Consider the following 11,912-nt stretch of genomic DNA (forward strand, 5'->3'; position numbering starts at 1 on the left):
ACTGCGTAGTATGCACGAGTTCCAGTGCGCACACGGCCATTAGACAACCGTAAACATCATATTAGAGGAGAACGGAAACTGTTGCACGGATGGGGATAGTTCTTTGTTCTTCAAAACCTTTTATTTTTTATTTTGTTTTGTTTTAAGATTATAACACCAGACGTCCTTTCACAGACATGTCGTTTCTCAGTGGTGGATGTGGATTTTGTTATATTTTTGTAGTGTGCAAGTGTGATGGTTTATCGGCAGGGGGCGCTGCTCAGAAGCAAAGTGAATATCTACATACGTGTACTTATACATATAATACGAATATGACTATAACATAAATATAAAGTGAGTCATCATTAGTCATCACTAGTGGCTCCATAATAAACCGTGATAATAAATCATAATAAACCCTCTACATTCGCGTCGTGTTGTGTGCAACATCCGCCAGCTAATTCTTGGTAATGGAGCCATCATGCAGAGCACTACTCTCCAGCTGGTTGAGGTCAATCAAACGACCCTCATCCAGTGGCATAATAAACGGGTGAAGCGGCAGGATGTCACAGTGCTCCTGCAGGGGATAAACCTACCTGGTCCACTTCCTCTGTCTTCTGAGGTCCTTCCACCTGCTAATATCCGCCCTGCTGCTCCTCCCCAAACACACGGCACTGAACATGTGTACAACCTGCCCCCAAGCACTGCAGGACAGGCGAAGACAAAGTGGCAAGTTGAAGCTACTGTCACTGCTGCCCCACAGGCAAAGCTATCAGCCCAGAAGCAGCTTTTTCCAAAGCCTCCTGCTGCATCTCCAACCTCTGTCTGTCCTCAAGCACCAGTCACCCTCACTTTGTTTGCTGTTCCGACACCTGCATACCATGCACCCCATACTCCTGTTGCCCCTCTTGCTCCATCAGCACCTTCACCTGCCAGTGGTCGCCCTGCCTCTAAGGCAAGATTTAATAAAAGGAAGGTAGTCTTCAACACTTGCAGTTCACTATCTACTGCCCCAACACAGAGACAGGGCACAGTCAATATCAGGGCACTATCTATTGCCCCAACACAGAGACAGGGCACAGTCAATATCAGGGCACTATCTACTGCCCCAACACAGAGACAGGGCACAGTCAATATCAGGGCACTATCTATTGCCCCAACACAGAGACAGGGCACAGTCAATACCAGGGCACTATCTACTGCCCCAACACAGAGACAGGGTACAGTCAATACCAGGGCACTATCTACTGCCCCAACACAGAGACAGGGCACAGTCAATATCAGGGCACTATCTATTGCCCCAACACAGAGACAGGGCACAGTCAATATCAGGGCACTATCTACTGCCCCAACACAGAGACAGGGCACAGTCAATATCGACACTATCTACTGCCCCAACACAGAGACAGTACCTGAAGAGCTGTGGTTGGAACAGATTAAAACATCTAAAATGTAAATAGGTTAGGATGTTCCTATACAGATTCGGTGATTTAGATTTGTTTGCTTGTTTTTATTTTTTTATTTATACTTTTTCAGGTATTTTATACTTTTTTAAGTTTTATACATTTGTACAGAATGAATTAGTTTGTTGTGTTTGTTAATTCTCTCTCTTTCCTAACGTGGTGTCAAACAATACACTTTACAATGTATTTATACAGTTTGTTTTTTTATAAATCTTGGAGGTGAAGGTATACACTTTATAAATAAACTAATTGTACACCAAAAGAATTCTTGGTCTGTGAGTTGAAAAAGTAATTGTCTTAAACTACTTGAAGTTTGATTACTAAATGTAGAGTTACATGCAATGTTAATTATAATAAACAGCATTATTAGATATAACAACACAGTAGTAGGCAGTGTTTCTAAGGTGTAACGACAACACACTAAGCTCATCAGAAAGCTTTGGGTCTAGGTGGGACTCGAACCTGCGACCTCTGTATCCACATCAAGCTTCCCTTTTCCACCAGAAACACCACAATTTCAGCAATTCAATTAAAATTCCAATAAAATTTTTGATTACTTCAGCCTCTCTCATATTTTCTCTCATTCTTTCTGTTTTAGTCATTTTTTCCTCTTTTTTTCTCCTTTTTTCATATCTTTGAACGAACGTTCTATTAATGTCACTGGAAGAACGTTTGTTCATTATGTTGCCAGAACTTTATGAGAACGTTTCCTGTAGGATGGGCGACTCTGAAACAGAATGCATTGTTACGTAATGTAAAATATTATAAGGGAACAGGCCTTGTGAAGGTGTATAAAGAGAGGAGTGTTATTTACACACACACTCACACACACTTTAGTTCACCGGTCACACACACACACACACACACACACACACACACACACACACACACACACACACACACACACACACACACACACACACACACACACACACACACACACACACACACACACACACACACACACACACTTTAGTTTACCAGTCACACACACACACACACACACACACACACACACACTTTAGTTCACCGGTCACACACACCCACAGTCACACACATCTTTTGTTCTGCTCTTTGAAATACCCAAATTATAAATCAACTTCAGTGGTTTCATATTTCCAGCTGGTGTTGTGAATGTTGAGAATGTGTGTGTTTGTCCAATGCTTTATTTGGAATAAAGCATTTTTAATAATCATTATTATGGTAATATATAGGCTACAGATAGACAGATAGATAGACTGGTGTGTGTGTAGGCTAATTGTTAAAACACTGTGGTATCAAATCTTCACACATATTCTACTTTGTTACACTGTTAATTTGTACAATTAATTTAATTTGTAAATTTTAATTTAACTTATGTTATAATATTTTATTACAGTTTTTTTTATTCGCTTTGGTACTATTTTCACAAGTAAGGTGTACATTTTCAAAACTCTTAGTACAGAAATCTAAACTGATCACACCTGTAGCACAGCTGGTCATTCTTTCATAAGCTGATCTCATGCTTTCATTACAGTTATACACTTCTCAGTCCACGTAATCATTGTTTCAAACACAAGATTATGGTAATATGTAATGAGAACATTTGGCTTAATCACAGAAACACAACAGTATGATCTTCTTTCAGTTTAGTACTTTTAACAATCAGTTCATTCAACAGCAAACAATGCAAGATACATGTTTCAAATCACAGCTGTTGCTGAAAGAATTACAGTAACACAGGCTCTGCCACATTAGACGTAATTGAATCCATAATGTTTGTAATAGTATCTATCCAGTGTGTTATCAGAAGGTGTGATGAAGCCATGAGGTTCTGTGCTAGAACAGAGTTTGCTGGCAATACAGTAAATGATTTCACTCTATACCGTTAGACTGAATCTATACAGTAGTGGACCTTTACAGATGAAGGTTGAGTTACAGTAATTCAGCAGTCTCTACCATGGTAATCTGTTTACAGTATTGCATACATACTGTAATGTAAAATGCTGTATTTGATGCCGTCTGTCTCCCTTCTACTGATGATCTCTGATCAATCTGATGTTTTACAGTCATCAGCTGTTTCCTCTCGCTTATACTCTATTCTGCTTTACAGTATTTGCACAAATGGCAAATTTCTCTGTATCTTTCTCTCTCTCTCTCTCTCACACACACACACACACACACACACACACAGAGACACATGCATGTGCACACACTTTGAGCATCGTATGTAAAAAGAATTCATTACATTTGGTTATCCATATCAGAAATTGCAAACAAGTTCTATAGAAACTGTGTATTGAATCAATATCTATACAAATCTATAGGTGTACCAAATGATTCATTGATTAACCATTAAGATCAGTTGATCAAATAATAGACAAATGTATTAAACTGAACAAGAAGAGATGCAAATCAAAGGTTTGATAGTAAGAGCTTTATGAAAGGCAGTGACTGTGAATGAAACACTTATTTTGTGTTGTGAAACGGATACTTTGTGATTTTGAGTATTGCGCTAACACAACGGAAAACATGATGAAATGTTTGAAAAAAAGTGCACTTTTGATGATCTGTTGTGATTATTAGCACTAAGAGTTTTGAAAATGTACACCTAACTTGTGAAAATAGTACCAAAGCGAATATAAAAAACTGTATTTTGATGTCTTTATAATTATTCTATATATTCCAAGCTTTGGCAATATTGTATTATGTACAGTCATGCAATTTAGAATTTGAATTTAGACAGACAGACAGACAGACAGATAGATAGATAGATAGATAGATAGATAGATAGATAGATAGATAGATAGATAGATAGATAGATAGACAGACAGACAGACAGACAGATAGATAGATAGATAGATAGATAGATAGATAGATAGATAGATAGATAGATAGACAGACAGACAGACAGACAGACAGATAGATAGATAGATAGATAGATAGATAGATAGATAGATAGATAGATAGATAGATAGATAGATAGATAGATAGATGGATGGATGGATGGATGGATGGATGGATGGATGGATGGATGGATGGATGGACGGACGGACGGATGGATTATTGTACATTCACTTCATCTAGAGTCTTTACTGTACATGCTCTTCATGTAGAGTGTTTACTGTACATGCTGTTCATCTAGAGTCTTACTGTACATGCTCTTCATCTAGAGTTTTACTGTACATGCTCTTCATCTAGAGTGTTTACTGTACATGCTGTTCATCTAGAGTGTTTACTGTACATGCTGTTCATCTAGAGTCTCACTGTAACGCTCTTCATCTAGAGTCTTACTGTAACGCTCTTCATCTAGAGTCTCACTGTAACGCTCTTCATCTAGAGTCTTACTGTACATGCTCTTCATCTAGAGTTTTACTGTACATGCTCTTCATCTAGAGTGTTTACTGTACATGCTCTTCATCTAGAGTGTTTACTGTACATGCTGTTCATCTAGAGTCTCACTGTAACGCTCTTCATCTAGAGTCTTACTGTAATGCTCTTCATCTAGAGTCTTTACTGTAACGCTCTTCATCTAGAGTCTTACTGTAACGCTCTTCATCTAGAGTCTACTGTACATGCTCTTCATCTAGAGTGTTTACTGTACATGCTGTTCATCTAGAGTCTCACTGTAACGCTCTTCATCTAGAGTCTTACTGTAATGCTCTTCATCTAGAGTGTTTACTGTACATGCTGTTCATCTAGAGTCTCACTGTAACGCTCTTCATCTAGAGTCTTACTGTAATGCTCTTCATCTAGAGTCTTTACTGTAACGCTCTTCATCTAGAGTCTTACTGTAACGCTCTTCATCTAGAGTGTTTACTGTAACGCTCTTCATCTAGAGTCTTTACTGTAACGCTCTTCATCTAGAGTCTTACTGTAACGCTCTTCATCTAGAGTCTTTACTGTAACGCTCTTCATCTAGAGTCTTTACTGTAACGCTCTTCATCTAGAGTCTTTACTGTAACGCTCTTCATCTAGAGTCTTACTGTAATGCTCTTCATCTAGAGTCTTTACTGTAACGCTCTTCATCTAGAGTCTTACTGTAACGCTCTTCATCTAGAGTGTTTACTGTAACGCTCTTCATCTAGAGTCTTTACTGTAATGCTCTTCATCTAGAGTCTTTACTGTAACGCTCTTCATCTAGAGTCTTACTGTAATGCTCTTCATCTGGAGTGTTTACTGTAACGCTCTTCATCTAGAGTCTTACTGTACATGCTCTTCATCTAGAGTCTACTGTACATGCTCTTCATCTAGAGTGTTTACTGTAACGCTCTTCATCTAGAGTCTCACTGTAACGCTCTTCATCTAGAGTCTTACTGTACATGCTCTTCATCTAGAGTGTTTACTGTAACGCTCTTCATCTAGAGTCTTACTGTACATGCTCTTCATCTAGAGTCTACTGTACATGCTCTTCATCTAGAGTGTTTACTGTAACGCTCTTCATCTAGAGTCTCACTGTAACGCTCTTCATCTAGAGTCTACTGTACATGCTCTTCATCTAGAGTGTTTACTGTAACGCTCTTCATCTAGAGTGTTTACTGTAACGCTCTTCATCTAGTGTTTACTGTACATGCTCTTCATCTAGAGTCTTACTGTACATGCTCTTCATCTAGAGTCTTACTGTAACGCTCTTCATCTAGAGTCTTACTGTAACGCTCTTCATCTACAGTGTTTACTGTAACGCTCTACATCTAGAGTCTTACTGTACATGCTCTTCATCTAGAGTCTACTGTACATGCTCTTCATCTAGAGTGTTTACTGTAACGCTCTTCATCTAGAGTCTCACTGTAACGCTCTTCATCTAGTGTTTACTGTACATGCTCTTCATCTAGAGTCTTACTGTACATGCTCTTCATCTAGAGTCTCACTGTAACGCTCTTCATCTAGAGTCTTACTGTAACGCTCTTCATCTAGAGTGTTTACTGTAACGCTCTTCATCTAGAGTCTTACTGTACATGCTCTTCATCTAGAGTCTACTGTACATGCTCTTCATCTAGAGTCTACTGTACATGCTCTTCATCTAGAGTGTTTACTGTAACGCTCTTCATCTAGAGTCTCACTGTAACGCTCTTCATCTAGAGTCTACTGTACATGCTCTTCATCTAGAGTGTTTACTGTAACGCTCTTCATCTAGAGTGTTTACTGTAACGCTCTTCATCTAGTGTTTACTGTACATGCTCTTCATCTAGAGTCTTACTGTACATGCTCTTCATCTAGAGTCTTACTGTAACGCTCTTCATCTAGAGTCTTACTGTAACGCTCTTCATCTACAGTGTTTACTGTAACGCTCTTCGTCTAGTGTTTACTGTAACCTGTATGGCCTCTGCAGTGGGTCACTGTATTATCACAGTATGAGAGCTGAATATACAGACATTCGATGGGCCAACTATTCAATATCCAGTACAACACTACACTGGCAGTGCATATAATATACACTTTATTCACATTACTACTGTACGTTGTCATTACTATACTGTTTTACTTAATTGGAAAATTAGTTTACTTTGTTACAAAATACTTATTTTTCTTGTTACTGCATGCTTTGGATTCTGTGGTCTCCATCTGTTCATGTAGTGTCTAACGAATGATCTGCAGTGTTTATAGTATTGACTGATGTGTGTATGATCTGATGTGCGTATGATCTGAGAGCATTGTTTGATTTTGAGCAGATTAAATGGTTTTGAGGCGATTGTTTGATTTTGCCAGAAGAGTCAGAGGTTCTGTGAATGCGGTTTGAAAATGTGGTTTTGTGTTTAAGGTTTTGTGAAAGTCAGTGATGATGGTTTCAAGAAATTTGTTTTAGCAATTGAGATAAACTGAATGGCGCGTTCACCTGCGCGCTCAGGTGAGATTACGCGTGTGCGCGCGTGGAGGCGCTGGTGGGTCGCGCGCTGCGCGTGTGTCAGTGAGGCGGAGCGCGACTCAAACTCACACAAGCGACTGTTCATTTTGTCATTAAACCGAAAAACTCACTGACAGTCCCTCGACGAGCCGTGTGTGTTTGTGCTTCTGTCATGCGGTAAAACGAGGAGAAACACAGAAACAGGTGAGCGTGTTACACACAAACACACTCACACACTTGTATTTGTAAATTGTAGATTGTGTATACATGTACTGGCGGTGTTTGTACATGTATTCCCTTTAAACGCGAATAACAGCTCGTTCGTCCTCATGGCTGGGTTTTTGTGTTTGTTATTGTGTTTATTTTGTTGTGTGCTGATCACGGTCATGTTCCGTTTGCTGGTTTAATGGGCGCGCGCGGTAAATACTGTCTCGGTTACCATGGCAGAGCCTGTCACGCGCAGGTACCAGCACGCGCCTCAATTCATGCATTAATATTAGTGCTGAGATCAGACTTCATTAATACATCACTGTAGTTGTGTTTATATCACTGCTGAGATCAGACTTTATTAATACATCACTGCAGTTGTGTTTATATCACTGCTGAGATCAGACTTCATTAATACATCACTGTAGTTGTGTTTATATCACTGCTGTGATCAGACTTTATTAATACATCACTGCAGTTGTGTTTATATCACTGCTGTGATCAGACTTCATTAATACATCACTGCAGTTGTGTTTATATCACTGCTGAGATCAGACTTTATTAATACATCACTGCAGTTGTGTTTATATCACTGCTGAGATCAGACTTCATTAATACATCACTGTAGTTGTGTTTATATCACTGCTGTGATCAGACTTTATTAATACATCACTGCAGTTGTGTTTATATCACTGCTGTGATCAGACTTCATTAATACATCACTGCAGTTGTGTTTATATCACTGCTGAGATCAGACTTTATTAATACATCACTGCAGTTGTGTTTATATCACTGCTGAGATCAGACTTCATTAATACATCACTGCAGTTGTGTTTATATCACTGCTGAGATCAGACTTCATTAATACATCACTGCAGTTGTGTTTATATCACTGCTGTGATCAGACTTTATTAATACATCACTGCAGTTGTGTTTATATCACTGCTGTGATCAGACTTCATTAATACATCACTGCAGTTGTGTTTATATCACTGCTGAGATCAGACTTTATTAATACATCACTGCAGTTGTGTTTATATCACTGCTGAGATCAGACTTCATTAATACATCACTGTAGTTGTGTTTATATCACTGCTGTGATCAGACTTTATTAATACATCACTGCAGTTGTGTTTATATCACTGCTGAGATCAGACTTCATTAATACATCACTGCAGTTGTGTTTATATCACTGCTGAGATCAGACTTTATTAATACATCACTGCAGTTGTGTTTATATCACTGCTGAGATCAGACTTTATTAATACATCACTGCAGTTGTGTTTATATCACTGCTGAGATCAGACTTTATTAATACATCACTGTAGTTGTGTTTATATCACTGTTGAGATCAGACTTTATTAATACATCACTGCAGTTGTGTTTATATCACTGCTGAGATCAGACTTCATTAATACATCACTGCAGTTGTGTTTATATCACTGCTGTGATCAGACTTTATTAATACATCACTGTAGTTGTGTTTATATCACTGCTGTGATCAGACTTTATTAATACATCACTGCAGTTGTGTTTATATCACTGCTGTGATCAGACTTCATTAATACATCACTGCAGTTGTGTTTATATCACTGCTGAGATCAGACTTTATTAATACATCACTGCAGTTGTGTTTATATCACTGCTGAGATCAGACTTTATTAATACATCACTGCAGTTGTGTTTATATCACTGCTGAGATCAGACTTCATTAATACATCACTGTAGTTGTGTTTATATCACTGCTGTGATCAGACTTTATTAATACATCACTGCAGTTGTGTTTATATCACTGCTGAGATCAGACTTCATTAATACATCACTGCAGTTGTGTTTATATCACTGCTGTGATCAGACTTTATTAATACATCACTGCAGTTGTGTTTATATCACTGCTGAGATCAGACTTTATTAATACATCACTGCAGTTGTGTTTATATCACTGCTGTGATCAGACTTTATTAATACATCACTGCAGTTGTGTTTATATCACTGCTGAGATCAGACTTTATTAATACATCACTGTAGTTGTGTTTATATCACTGTTGAGATCAGACTTTATTAATACATCACTGCAGTTGTGTTTATATCACTGCTGTGATCAGACTTTATTAATACATCACTGCAGTTGTGTTTATATCACTGCTGTGATCAGACTTTATTAATACATCACTGCAGTTGTGTTTATATCACTGCTGAGATCAGACTTTATTAATACATCACTGCAGTTGTGTTTATATCACTGCTGAGATCAGACTTCATTAATACATCACTGTAGTTGTGTTTATATCACTGCTGAGATCAGACTTCATTAATACATCACTGCAGTTGTGTTTATATCACTGTTGAGATCAGACTTCATTAATACATCACTGCTGAGATCAGACTTCATTAATACATCACTGCAGTTGTGTTTATATCACTGCTGAGATCAGACTTCATTAATACATCACTGTAGTTGTGTTTATATCACTGCTGAGATCAGACTTCATTAATACATCACTGCAGTTGTGTTTATATCACTGTTGAGATCAGACTTCATTAATACATCACTGCAGTTGTGTTTATATCACTGTTGAGATCAGACTTCATTAATACATCACTGTAGTTGTGTTTATATCACTGCTGAGATCAGACTTCATTAATACATCACTGCAGTTGTGTTTATATCACTGTTGAGATCAGACTTCATTAATACATCACTGCTGAGATCAGACTTCATTAATACATCACTGCAGTTGTGTTTATATCACTGCTGAGATCAGACTTCATTAATACATCACTGTAGTTGTGTTTATATCACTGCTGAGATCAGACTTCATTAATACATCACTGCAGTTGTGTTTATATCACTGTTGAGATCAGACTTCATTAATACATCACTGCAGTTGTGTTTATATCACTGCTGAGATCAGACTTCATTAATACATCACTGCAGTTGTGTTTATATCACTGCTGAGATCAGACTTCATTAATACATCACTGCAGTTGTGTTTATATCACTGTTGAGATCAGACTTCATTAATACATCACTGCAGTTGTGTTTATATCACTGCTGAGATCAGACTTCATTAATACATCACTGCAGTTGTGTTTATATCACTGCTGAGATCAGACTTTATTAATACATCACTGTAGTTGTGTTTATATCACTGCTGAGATCAGACTTTATTAATACATCACTGTAGTTGTGTTTATATCACTGCTGAGATCAGACTTCATTAATACATCACTGCAGTTGTGTTTATATCACTGCTGAGATCAGACTTTATTAATACATCACTGTAGTTGTGTTTATATCACTGCTGAGATCAGACTTCATTAATACATCACTGTAGTTGTGTTTATATCACTGCTGAGATCAGACTTCATTAATACATCACTGCAGTTGTGTTTATATCACTGTTGAGATCAGACTTCATTAATACATCACTGCAGTTGTGTTTATATCACTGCTGAGATCAGACTTCATTAATACATCACTGCAGTTGTGTTTATATCACTGCTGAGATCAGACTTTATTAATACATCACTGCAGTTGTGTTTATATCACTGCTGAGATCAGACTTCATTAATACATCACTGTAGTTGTGTTTATATCACTGCTGAGATCAGACTTCATTAATACATCACTGCAGTTGTGTTTATATCACTGTTGAGATCAGACTTCATTAATACATCACTGCAGTTGTGTTTATATCACTGCTGAGATCAGACTTCATTAATACATCACTGCAGTTGTGTTTATATCACTGCTGAGATCAGACTTCATTAATACATCACTGCAGTTGTGTTTATATCACTGCTGAGATCAGACTTCATTAATACATCACTGCAGTTGTGTTTATATCACTGCTGAGATCAGACTTCATTAATACATCACTGCAGTTGTTTATATCACTGCTGAGATCAGACTTCATTAATACATCACTGCAGTTGTGTTTATATCACTGCTGAGATCAGACTTCATTAATACATCACTGCAGTTGTTGTCTGTATAGAATAACTCTGATTTAGCACTTTCTGAACCTTGAATGTAAATGCTCTGGATTCTGAGAAGCACTAATGTGAGGTGGTTCGGCGTAGGGAAGTGAATGGTTAACGGCTCTTAATAGGGACGTAAGTCTGTGTCTCTCCAGTGAGTTTCAGTAATTGGTGTTATGAGCAGTGCAGGTCCCAGTGCCACAGGGTTAAATATGGAGCCATGTTACATAACCGCTCATGTTTTCATTAATTTCATTGAGCTGTGGTGTTATTTCAGCTAGTCCTGTGAGTTTTGACCCAAACGTGAGGCTTCTCTGATGTAGATGAGACTCTATTCATTAGGGGTGTAACATTATATCGTGTCACAATATCTGGCAATACAAAAATGCATCAATATCATGGATAGGCTAGTTCACCCAAAATGAAAATTTCAGTGTCACTTCTACATTAAACTACTA

At 37.9% G+C, this 11,912-nt stretch overlaps 1 protein-coding gene across 5 annotated transcripts in view; it reads left to right on the forward strand.

Annotated features, from left to right (window-relative positions):
• Nucleotides 1–7,258: 7,258 nt before the first annotated feature.
• The window catches only part of eps8a (EGFR pathway substrate 8a, signaling adaptor), a 41,704-nt gene continuing 37,050 nt past the window's right edge, over nucleotides 7,259–11,912 (forward strand). For 2 of the 5 annotated variants that reach the window (XM_084408324.1, XM_084408326.1), the window contains exon 1: nucleotides 7,259–7,467. The gene's annotated coding sequence lies outside the window, so the exon portion shown is untranslated. The remainder of the gene's footprint in view (nucleotides 7,468–11,912) is intronic. The other 3 variants (XM_084408323.1, XM_084408325.1, XM_084408327.1) reach the window with 2 other exon arrangements.

This window comes from Rutilus rutilus, assembly GCF_951802725.1.
Source record: "Rutilus rutilus genome assembly, chromosome: 4".
Taxonomy (NCBI): domain Eukaryota; kingdom Metazoa; phylum Chordata; class Actinopteri; order Cypriniformes; family Leuciscidae; genus Rutilus; species Rutilus rutilus.